The following is a 13008-nucleotide window of genomic DNA, read 5'->3' on the forward strand; positions in this document are numbered from 1 at the left end:
TTGTATGACGTATGTGAGTTCTGGCACCTTTTTTATTTTTTTACAAAAAAAGCACTGATCCTATATATAATAATCATGACCTGTTTTTATGTAAAGAAGAGTGTCATCAATATTTCTCTCTCTTTTTAATGCTAGCCTCCACTTCTGAAACTGCTGATCAGTTAGTCTATTGTAAATACACTTAGGGCGAATGGCTCATTATTTGTAATATCAAGTGAAGACTTGAATGTATGAAATGAGAAAACACAAATTAATTGTCATAATTATAATTCTTATTTCCCTTGTTATCAAGAAAAGTAATTCAGTCCCCAAAGTTCACAGATTTCTCCATGTATGATCAAATGATAAGGAATCAAATTAATTATATTAATGTGTGAATCAGCTCCCCTTCAAATGGAATTAAAATTGACTCTGCTTCAACACTAAAAGCTGAAAAAACAAGCAGAGGAGAGAGGATTAAAATGTAATGTCAGTACTTCACAACCTTTGAGTGTAGAGAATTTCTCTGGACCCTTCTTTGTCTGCCTGTTGATTTAAAACATTGCTTATCTCAGATAACTCAGGTAGCGTGTAGTTACAGTAGCTCCGTGCTAGGCTTTGCCTATTCCTATCATGTAAAAAATAACTCTGTGTTATAGTAATAAACTTGTCTCAGGAACGCTCATACAAAGACAGAAAGATTTCCTTCCAATAGGGAGCCATAGGCAGATTGGCCAGTCTGTATTTTCTCCTGTCTGAAGTTCTCCTTGAAGTCCCTTTAATTCTTTGGAGGGCAATCCTTAAAAATGCCTCTCAGGCAGAAAAGAGACTCACCTTTGCTTGCAGAGTCCTTGGCTGAATTAGAAGCTGGGGAACTTATGTCCCTTTTCTTTTCCAGATGTTATTGGACTCCCAATTTCACATTCACTAACATAGGTAAGGATTGCAGGTGTCCAGCTACGTTCTGAGGCTCAGAAGCTCCTCAACTTCATTCTAAGGCCTTCTGGGAAGGGAAGAAGCTCTTTTAGCCATGGAAGGAATGCTTATTATCTTAGCTATAATTTTAAAATGTTCTTCAGCACTTTTTGGAAGTAGCCTTCCCCGTACTAAATTTAATAGCTTTGCCTTGCCATTTATCATACAATTGGCTGCTGATACAAGGAGTTCTGAAGTCTGTAAAACATCTGATAATCTTTTTTTTCTTTTTACTTTACATACGACTTCCTTGTAATCTATCAGAAATCTCAATATATCATGCAGTGAAGTGGCCCAAAAGGTTTCTACTAAATCCTCAAATTCTCTCACTTCCTAGCTATTATTCTGCTCTTCCTCCAATGTCAAAGCTTTTTTCCTTGATACATAAGTTATTGTCCACCTGGTTCTCTTTATTTAGCTATTTTTTCCAGATTTATCCACTGAGCAAGAAATGTTAATATTCCTAAAAACTGACTGTTTCACTATCTCATCTCATCTCAGATCTAAACATCCCTGCATCAAATTTATTGGAATGAGGAGAACAACTGTGTATTGTAATTTCACAAGTTTAGCACTAAGAACATGGAACTGCTAGGTATACAGTTGCCGAGGAAACATGCACGTGAATAATATTCCTTTAGCAAAACAAGGTGAAAAAATGAAATTATATTGATAGTTGACAGGGGTGCGCTTTTTTTTTAACTTTTAATAGCAACTATGTTATAATTTTAATTTAATTTAATTTAATTTATTAATATTTCTATACCGCCCTTCTCCCAAAGGACTCAGGGTGGTGAACAGGGCAAGAATAAAAAAACACAGAATTACAAAAGTTAAAAAATGATTAAATACATGCCCACTAAAAAAAACAATTAATACATAATAAAACCCCAATAAAATACAGTAATAACCCCACCAATCCCCCATCAGGCCAGTCCGGCTTGTTCGAACAAGTATGTTTTTAGCTCGCGGCGAAAGGAGCGAAGATCGGGCGCCGTCCGGAGCTCAACCGGTAACTGATTCCATAGTTCCGGGGCACCCACAGAGAAGGATCTCCCCCTGGGGGCCACCAATCGACATTCTCTGACCGGTGGCACCCTGAGGAGGCCCTCTCTGTGGGAACGCACAGGGCGGAGGGACGTTGATGCCAGCAGCAGGTGTTCCCTAAGGTACTCCAGACCCCTGCCATGTAGGGCTTTAAACACCATTACTAGTACCTTGAATCTCACCCGGAAGACAACTGGTAACCAATGCAGCTCGCGGAGCAGAGGTGTAACATGGGAGTATCGGGAGACTCCCAACACAACTCTCGCGGCTGCATTCTGTACCAGTTGGAGCCTCCGGGTGGTCCTCAAGGGAAGCCCCATGTAGAGAGCGTTGCAGTAGTCTAGACGAGAGGTCATGAGCGCGTGAGTGACCGTGCATAAATCATCCCGGCTTAGATAGGGCCGCAACTGGCACACCAGGCGAACCTGGGCGAAAGCCCCCCTAGTCACAGCCACTATGTGATCTTCCAAGGTGAGCCGTGAATCTAGTCATCCTGTTCCCAAAACAATTATCTGCTAAAGGCCCAATATACATGGTATGCTGTTGAGAGAAGGCTAAAGTCCTAATCTTATACACTAAGACAGAACTGGCTGCAGTATATACTGTATTTAGTAAACAGATACTGCAATGCCATCCCAACACTTAAGGAAACCATGGCTTCTATAATTCAAATACTGAATACTATAGTTTTTCAGTGCTTTCAAACGAGATCTGATAAAAAAATAAGGTAAAGTTCTAATATTCTGTATACTATTTTCATACTTTTCTCCTTTATTAAAGCAAGCTATTATTAAAATATGTATTTAAGCTCATTTTTATGAGGAACCGGCTTTCTTGAAAACAGCTTCATTATACCCTGAAGGCTTAGATACTAATTGAGGAAATCTACACATTTCTAGCATGTGTATATTTTCAGCTTCTGACTGACATCAAACAGAACTTCACCTTCTTGTTTCCTTTCCTTTCTTTTCCTTTCCATTGTGAATATGAAGTAGTATGCGTTAATCCTGCTGAAGATTGTTTATCTATATTGGCAAAGTAAGACTGTTGAAAAGAATCTAAATGGTGAGACAGACAGTATGGATTAACAATAACTTTGTTCATAAATTTCTCACAAGATGTAAAGAAAGATGCAGATCAGAGGGGAAAGTAGCCAACAATATGGATTTAATCACTGATGCTACAGAAAATGCAGACCAAATGTCTGTAAAAATGTCAATTGTAGCCAAACATTTCTTAGATATTTGTTTCAAAGACACCAGAACTTCACACAGTATTTCATTCCTAACTGGGATCCACATTGATCCCTGTTTTTGTATTAGTTTAAAAACTGCTAGTGGACACCTTTTTCTGATGTAGTACTTGAGCTGTTGACAGTGTAGGATATCTAAAAAGCCGGGCCATAACATTTTAAGGAATTTTAAACAAGTTCTATGGTAAATGCCTTTTTCAAAGATTTCCACGGGGTAGCTGTAGCCTATCACAGTAACAACAATAAAAAGACATGTTGGTGTCTTAAAGATTAACAGATGTGTTATAACATATGTTTTTTGTGGACTACAGTCCACTTCAGACACATCTGGAAAAGTGGACTACAATCCATGAAAACCTTTAGTATAATAAATCTGTTGGTTTTTAGATTTTTAAAGACTATTTGATTTTTGTAAGGATTTTGAATTCCTGGAAGTATACAGTCCTAAAGTTTGAACAGCTTTCTAATACTGTGCACTTTTCTTGTATCGTATGTATATTTGGAGAATCCAAATCTCTATTTACTTTTTGACTCAGTAACTCCAATTTCCAACGTCCTTCTAATGGCTTAATACAATATTTGGAGACAGTCAGTGTAATTTTTTTCTGAGTAAACACATATAGGAATGAATTTTTATGATATATGTTATGTATGTCTGCTAAAAAGTAGAACCTAATTTGTTACTGGGGCTTAACTGTCAGATAACATTTGGAAGACTATGGTCTCACAACCTTCAAAGATGTCATCATAAGACCATTAGGATTCCTGTCACTCTCTGTTAGTTGTGAAGAAAAAATGTTTAAAAACTATGAAGGCTCCACTGAGCCACAAACTGGTTCTTTTCCACAGTTTGAGATCCTCAGTACAGGTGATATCATTCACTGGGTTGACAGTGTTTTGCATCAATAATTTAGTCTCATTCAAGTAAATTCTTCTGTGAGAATATGGTCCTCTATAAATGTACATATCCCACACAGCCTCAATTTTTAAATGTTCTTCTATTTGCATCAACAAGATTGTGTTTTATAAAACATTTCAAGAGATATTCAGTGAATCCAAATGCTTGAAATCTTTGATAACAATGATTACAATGAATTATCCAGAATTGGAGGATATATTCGAAGGTTAAATATGAATCCATACGTGGAGGAAAGAGCTTTATGTACAAGAATATTACTAATGTTAGATTTTTCACTTTCAAACTATGCTGTAACAAGAGGTTATAATAGATATGCTAGAAATTGTTAATCAAAGCCAATAATCAGTTACTACATAAATAATATAGCAAAATCATGGATAAGGCAGAATGACACTGGTCTCTACTAATTTTCCTAATCACAGATCCCTTATCAAAATATGATTTAAAAAATAAAGTATGATTACTTACCCCAGCAAGAAAAAGTAACCTGTTTTCTATAAAAAGAAGTTTCTTTGTCGACAGCAAATGATACTAGCTCTAATAGGGTTTCATTTTTAGTTAGAAAACAATAGATACATTTGAAGCTTCATGTCTGACTCATCAAGAAACTGTTGTTCCATTTTAGAACTGTTTTGCTAATTTTGGAAGTATAGTCATACAAGATACTTATGAACTAAGAGATCATATATTATGGAAAGGATTTTGTAAAATAAATAACCAAAACCTTATTATAAAGAAACTAAAGTAATCTATTTTGTATGTAGCAGGATACATATTCTTACATATTACATTTTTTACATATTATATGTAATATGCTATTACACATATTACAAGAGTGGTGGGATTCAAATAAGTGAACAATTGGTTCTCTATGTGGATGCTGCTTCTGGAAGTCCGTTTTGGGCCTGGGCAACAAAAAATTAGCTACCAGTTCTGCTGAAGTGGTGCAAACCAGCTGAATCCCACCACTGTATTAAATGTTACATATCATACTTTAGGGTACTTTAAAAACCTAACATGAGTATTGTATTAGGTTTTGTGTACATTTTAAGAGAGAAATTCACCCCATTCACAAATTATATTATCCAAAGCATTCAGCACAGGAGAGATTGGATTATTCTTTACTTCAGGAACCCCCAACCTTTTGGGCACCAGGGACCGGTTCCATGGAGAGAGAAAGGCTTTTTTGCAGACCAGAAGGGGCGTGATTTCACCTGCATCCTGCATCCTGTGCGTGCACAGATGTGGCTTCACTTTTTTGCACTGCCTGGTTTCTGGCACTCAAGAAATGTTAAATATTGTTTAACAGATATTCTAGCCTGAAAAAAGTCCTATCAGTGTAATATACCCAACATTCTTTTATACTAATGGAAAAAATAATTGTGAGGACACTCAATATGAATATAGAAAACTCTAATGAAAGCTGCTGAGTAACACCAAACAGGTTGCTCTAGAAAAATTTCCAAATGTCCTTGCTGCCAATGTATATGAAACATTTGCTACTGTAGACCTTTAAAAATAAAGGAGTCTCTGCGGATTTTACTCTGCTAGTCCTTGCTGGCTTTAAGGGCCAGTGCCCATCTCCATTTCAAGGCCATAGAGCCAGCACTGTCCGAAGACATTTCCATGATCATGTGGCTAAGCATGACATCACGGAATGGTGTTACCTTTCCACTGAAGTAGTACCTACTTATAGTAATAAGTGGTACCTATTTATTGTAGTCCATTATAAAATATTATTTTGAAAGTACAGAAACCACTGCAAATTGTTGGAAACCATTGCAAATTGGTGGAGCAGTGGGCTAATGCCTCCTTAAGTAACACCAGCTGCCTGAAATTAGTGCAGGTTCGCATCCCACCAGGCTCAAGGTTGACTCAGCCTTCCATCCTTCCGAGGTAGGTAAAATGAGGACCCAGACTGTTGGGGGCAATTAAGCTGACTTTGTAATAATGCCACTTGGGGTGTGTGTGAAAGCCCTAATAAGCAGGCATATACATAGAATGAAGGCTACTGCTAAGCTTGTAAGCCGCCCTGAGTCTTCGGAGAAGGACGGGATATAAATGGAATTTTTTAAAAAAAACCAGAGATAACCTATGCTTACAAACACAATCTAAGTTGGTCTGATTCTAAAGTGATACACAGTAAAAGGTAAAGGTAAAGTTTCCCCTGCACATGCGTGCTAGTCGTTTCCAACTCTAGGGGCCGGTGCTCATCTCCGTTTCAAAGCCGAAGAGCCAGCGCTTGTCCGAGGCCTTCTCCGTGGTCATGTGGCCGGCATGACTAGATGCCAAAGGTGCACGGAACACTGTTACCTCCCCCCCCGTAGTGGTCCCTATTTTTCTACTTGCATTTTTACATGCTTTCGAACTGCTAGGTTGGCAGAAGCTGGGACGAGTAACAGGCGCTCACTCTCCTATGCAGCACTCGGGATTCGACCCGCCAAACTGCCGACCTTCTGATCAACAAGCTCAGCATCCTAACCCACTGAGCCACCACGTCCCTAATACACAGTACTTATCACCAATCTTTTTTTTTCAATTTAAAACAACAGCACAGCCCTATTTTGTAACAACACAAAAAATGTAACAGGAGGATGCATTAAACTTGGAGGTTAAAGAAAAGTGGGAGATGGGTGGAATTTAGTATGTAAAATTAACTGCTGTAGCTAATAATGGAAAATATTTTTGTAGCTGATACAGACTTGTCCCTGTTGGCTATCATTTTCCTCTAAAGCAGCAGCTTGTATATTTATAATGCTTAAAAATAAATATAATCAGAGAAAATCTTGGAACTTAAAATATTTATATTATTTGTTGTAAAATTATGTCTGATAGTTTTGCTAGGAGTTATTTTTGAAAGGAATAAGCAAAGTTATGACCTGAAAAATGTATTCTAAACTTAAGAAAGAAATCCAGAGCTAAAAGTGGAATACCCCACATCTGTGTATAATGTTTCATTTTACGTGAAATATAGACTTCTGATCTGGAATGGGTGATGCACTTGTGCGATAATAATGTATACATTGTCATATCTAAATTACTCTTTGTATTAAGTCTGATAAGAAAAAAATAGTTACTGGTCAACAAAGAAAATAAAATGAGATCTTACTGCTTTGGTTAGTGGTTTTTGAAGCTCTGTTAACAGCCAGAAAGTTAGGAATTGAGCAATCTTATTTGCATATCAGATGAAACAGGCCAAATGTTACGAGCCTTTAAAATGTGTCCTGCTGATGTATATAATATTAGGTAATTTCTGTGTTTTAGAGGCATAATAACGATAGCATAAAGAAGAAGGTGTAACTCTGACATTTGCATATAAATGGGCTCAGAGACCAGGAAGGATCAGGTTGAACTGTTGGCTAGACTGGTTGTTTAAAAAAAAAACAACCTCTCAAGAGAAAGCAATGGCAAACAACTTCCAAATTATTGCCAAGCAAGCTACATGGGTACAGCCATACAGTCGTCAGCAACAAGCTTGATTCAGAGACTACTGAGATAAATAAGGGAACAAAATGTAACATAAGCTGAGGAGAATCCAGTCTTGCCATAAACTTGTTGCTGTCATTGTTTCACATTGGAATTTTGCTACTGGATAGCTTGGTCTTGCTGATACAACACAATCATTGATGTTTTAAGGACTATCAAGTTGCCTTTAAAATTACTGCTATGTGTTTATACTCAACTACTGTTAAGTAATGCATTTAAAAAATAAGATATCCAAGGGTAAAATAATGTATTTTTACATTTAAAACAGCTGAGTTCATTTTGCTTTGATAAGTATAAAATTTATTTCCATGATTGTATCAAAAAAGGAAGGACTGTATTTAAAGTGTTAACATTTGTATGTATGTACTGAAAGATAAAACAGAACTTTCCAAAACTGAGATTTTTATAATATTTTCCCCTTTCCTGATTAATACTAAATGATTTCAATAAAAGGGTTTATTTTCTCATATTAAGCGAGCAGTTGTCAGTCTTCTTTAATCACTTCCGGTTTCCCCCCCCCCCAGTATTATTAAGCTTTGCAGTAAATAATAGTATGTTGAGGTTTCTTATCAGGAAAAAAATGGAAAACTAAACTAAGCAAATCAAACTGGATCATCTGGAATTCTTAAAAGAAAGAATTCTTCCTTGAAAAACATCACTTTTTTCTTTTCTATCTAGGCAGGCAACTGTGAATTCAAAGGGCCTACCGGTAGATATTGTATCACACTTCTTAGCAGTTAGTGCCGAGAGAAAGCATTGTAACCTCCTTTTGGTTAGCAGAGAAAATTTAAGTAGATGTTTGAGGAATAAAGAAAACTGCCAGGAACCCCAGTGAAATAATACACTTTGTACAGATGTATTTTCAGTGGTTATCATGCTTTCCATATAATGGAAAGATCAATACAAGTCTATTGTACTGAAATCTGTCTAAGACTGTGTGGTACAGATTCAGATCCAAAAAGGCGCTTTGGAGCATCCCAAGACATGGATGTATTACTGTCTAAAGCTTATCCTGATCCCAGAACAATCCAAGTTGTTTAAAGAGTTGCAGGTAGATGCTATTTTGAAGCCCAGTGTGTTCCTAAATTGTTTTTACAAATTATTTCCGAAGCACGCTGGGATCCTAACCTTTACCAAACCTATGGCTATCCATCATAATGCTGAACAATCCTAATTTCAGGTAATACTCTGTCATGTCCTGTGTAGACACTTTGCAAGAGTACACATGTTTCTGGGTTATGGCTCTTGGGGTGCATGTTTTAAAACAGACATGTCAAACTTGCAATGTCACATGATGTCGCGAGACGTATCGGGACTGTTTTGCCTTTGCCAGCAATTGTGTGGGCATGGCTTCCAAATGATGCGTCCGGCCCATGGGCCAGCAGTTTGACACCCCTGTTTTAAAAGCAGTATTATGGCCTCAGGAGGCTACAATATTTTAGTCAGGTAGAACAACAATTATTGCAATAGGTAAACTTGGCTTCCCCTTTGAAAGAATCATGATATATTTCTGTCACATGATATATTCTCACAGTTTTCTACTGTATATGGGTGGTAATTTTCGTGTTTCCTAATGACAACAGTTATGCGGAAAAAAACTTGTGAATTTCTGCTGAAAATCTTAAGAAGGCATGGCTTGCTCTGTAAAACAGTTGCTACCTCTTACCCTCAAAATGTAAAGGTGCCAATAATATATAACAAGGTAGTAAATGCTAAAATAAATTTATTCATTGGAAACATTCCAAAGGTGATGTAATATTTTGCATAGCATCAGAAGTTAAATGAAGTCTCCATGCTCTACAGAACTCTGACATTGAATATCAAAATCCCATTCTGCTGAAACTATTACAATACCTCATTCAGTTTTTCAGGATATAATTTAACATTTAACAACATAATTTACATATTATAGTATGTTGCAAAAAAAGAAAAAAATTAATGAAAGTTCCAGTTTTGCATAGGCAAAATGCCAATGGGGTGCTTGAGAATGCACGTTCTTTCCAATTCATACCAAATTTACAATATTGTTGCCATCGCCATTTGGAGTGAGTCAATTCATAGTAGGAGATGTTGGAAGAGACCATTCAAGCCATTGCTCATTTCAGACATTCTGTTAAGTATTTCTGACAGAAAACTGTCCAGTCACTGCTTGAATACATTCAGACAAAGGACTTACCACCTCCTTCCATAATTGATTCCACTGTCAGCTTGTTAGGAAATTGGAACTTTGACCTGTCAGGACAATCACCAAACTATTCTGAAACAGTAAAGAGAGAAATACATACTATTAAAGACAAATAGGTGGGAATGCTACAGTGGTAAATATAAACCACCATCATCATTAAAAAATCTCACTAATTGCGGGTTTATTTGTAGTTCAAGTTCTAATTTTTTAAATTCTTCTCTTAACAACTGACATTGTTGTCTCTTTATTTTTTTTTCACCATGTATGTTATCGCTACACCTCAAAAATATGCTTTGGCTGAATCCCATACATTTTGCAATGTTGTATCTTCTTTTTTATTTTCTTTGAAGAAAAATTCCATTTCTTTTGTTGCTAAGTCTATAAATTCTTTCTTTTTTAATATAGATTGATTCAAAGTCCATCTTAATTTTTTCTGCATTCATTTCCACACCATTTTTAAAGGATTATGATCTACCCAAGTACCTAATTCTATTTCAATTTCCTGCATATTAACCCTTAATTCAGGCATCCTCCACATCATATCAATTCTGGACCAAGATTTATGACTATTAGAATAAAATGTATATTGTGATTTTCCTGGGTTCGTTTCTCTCCAAATATCTTGTACACCAATTTCCTCTATCATGTTGAAAAATGTCATAGGTAATATATTGAAAATATTGAAAAGACAAATGGAAATAATAAAACATAAATTTAATAGAATCAGGAAAATTGGCACAGCAAATTAAAAGGGCAAAGCAAAGCTTCTTTGAAAATGCAAACAAACCAGGAAGATGGTTAGCTTATAAACGTAAAAAACAAAAGAAGAAAAAATTGATAAACAATTTAGTAGATGAAAAAGGCTGTTTACAATTTTAAAATGAAGCAATAAAAGGATAATCAAAGAATACTATTAGAAACTGTATGTTAAGGAAGAAACTCCATGGGAGAAAATGACAATATATGAAAGAAAATAATTTACCAAAAATTCCAGAAAAATTCAAGACTATGTTAAATGAAAAAATAACAATGATGAAACTGACAGAGGCAAGAAAAAGACAATAAAATGAAAAAAAAATCAAGACCAGATGGACTCCCGGCAGAGTTTTATAAAAGTTTACAAGATACATTAAGTTCACCATTGAAAGATATATGAAACGAACTTTTATTGGACTCTAAACTCCCAAATACATGGACAGAAGCAAAAGTTACTTTGATACCAAAAGAGGACTCAGATTTGACCCAGATAAAAAATTATAGACCAATATCACTACTGAATGTGGACTATAAAATCTTCACTTCAGTAATAGCTGAGAGGCTGAAAAGATTTTTGACTGAATTTATACACCCAGATCAAAACGGATTTTTGCCGAAGAGACAAATAAAAAATAATTTGAGGGTATTACTAGATATATTGGAATATTATGAACTTCATCCAGGAAACAACTGGCATTAGTATTTTTAGATGCCCAAAAGGCATTTGATAATGTTTCTTGGCAATTTATGATTCAACAACTAAAAACAATGAACTTTGGTCAAAATTTTATAAATACGATTCAGACAATATATCAGAAACAAACAGCAAAAGTGATTGTAAATGGGGATTATGCAGATAATTTTGATATACGAAAAGGCACAAGACAAGGATGTCCATTATCCCCATTGCTATTTATCTCAACTTTGTAAGCTTTAAATAGAAACATTAGGCAAGATCCAGAAATTAAAGGATTGAAAATAAAAGGTGAAACCTACAAACTGCAAGCATTAGCAGATGATTTGGTATTCATTCTAGACGAACCTTTAGAGACGATTCCTAAACTATTGGTAAAGATAGAACAATTTGGAGAGATAGCAGGAGTAAAGATAAATAGAGAAAAAACTAAAGTGATAGTTAAAAATCTTACAGATAAACAAAAAAAGCAATTATCAGAAAAATAGAGTTCCAAATAGTCAAAAAAGGTCAAATACTTTGGAATATATTTGACAGCAAGATGTTCAACAATAAAAGAAGATAATTACATTAAATTGTTAAATCAAATAAAGCTCGATTTGGAAAAAATGGAAGAATCTTCAACTGTCGATGTTAGGAAGAATTGCTACAGTGAAATTGAATATATTGGCAAAAATACTATTTTTGTTTTAAACAATACCTATAAAATTGGAGAAAAAATTATTTGAAGATTTAAACTCTTTAATTCAAAAATTTATCTGGCAAGGAAAGAAAGCTAGAATTAAATTGAAAATGTTACAAGATGTCAAGGGAAATGGAGGTTTTGGCTTGCCAGATTCGGTTTTGTATTATCAAGCATCAGTATTAACATGGAAAAAGAATGGATAACTCTTAGAAATAAAAGATTGCTGTATTTGGAGGGACATGTTCTGCAACTTGGTTGGCATGCTTTATTATGGTATGGAAAAAATAAAATACACAAATACTTCCAAAACCACTACATTAGAAATGCACTATTTTTAACTTGGGAAAAAATAAAATGTAAATTTTATTTGAAAATTCCAGGATGGCTTTCAACAATGGAAACATTTGTACACCCAAATCTAGTCAGTCTTGATAAACTATGGACATACAAAGATACCGGTATTCTAAATTTTGAAGGGAACTTGAAATCCAGGCAAGAGATGGAAAATCAGAGTATCAATTTAACAAGGTGTTCACCTTTACAAATGCAAGTCAGATATGACAAAGATATTAAACAGTATGGTTTTTATAAAGAGCAGACTATGTTTGATCAGACATTATTAACTTCCGATGAAAACCTAATTAAAAAATGTATAATTTCTTATTAAATTTCAAAATGGAAGATGAACAAGTAAAAGAGACGATAGCATGGGCAAAAAAATTTGGATATAATATAAACTTAGAGAACTGGCAAAGTTTGTGGGAAAGAAACTATAAATTGACAATGTCAGCTTCATATAAAGAAAACTTATATAAAATGTTCTATAGATGGCACTTTGCCACCAACAAGATTAGCAAAAATGTTTAAAAATATGTCAGAGAAATGTTGGGAATGTAAACACAAACCAGGTACATATTATCACATGTGGTGGACATGTATTAAAGCAAGGAGATATTGAGCAATAATCCACACTTGGTTAGAAAAAATGTTAGAGAAACACATAGACTACAAACCTGAATTTTTTTTACTA

The sequence above is a fragment of the Vipera berus genome (genome assembly GCF_964194415.1).
Source record: "Vipera berus genome assembly, chromosome: 1".
Lineage (NCBI taxonomy): Eukaryota > Metazoa > Chordata > Lepidosauria > Squamata > Viperidae > Vipera > Vipera berus.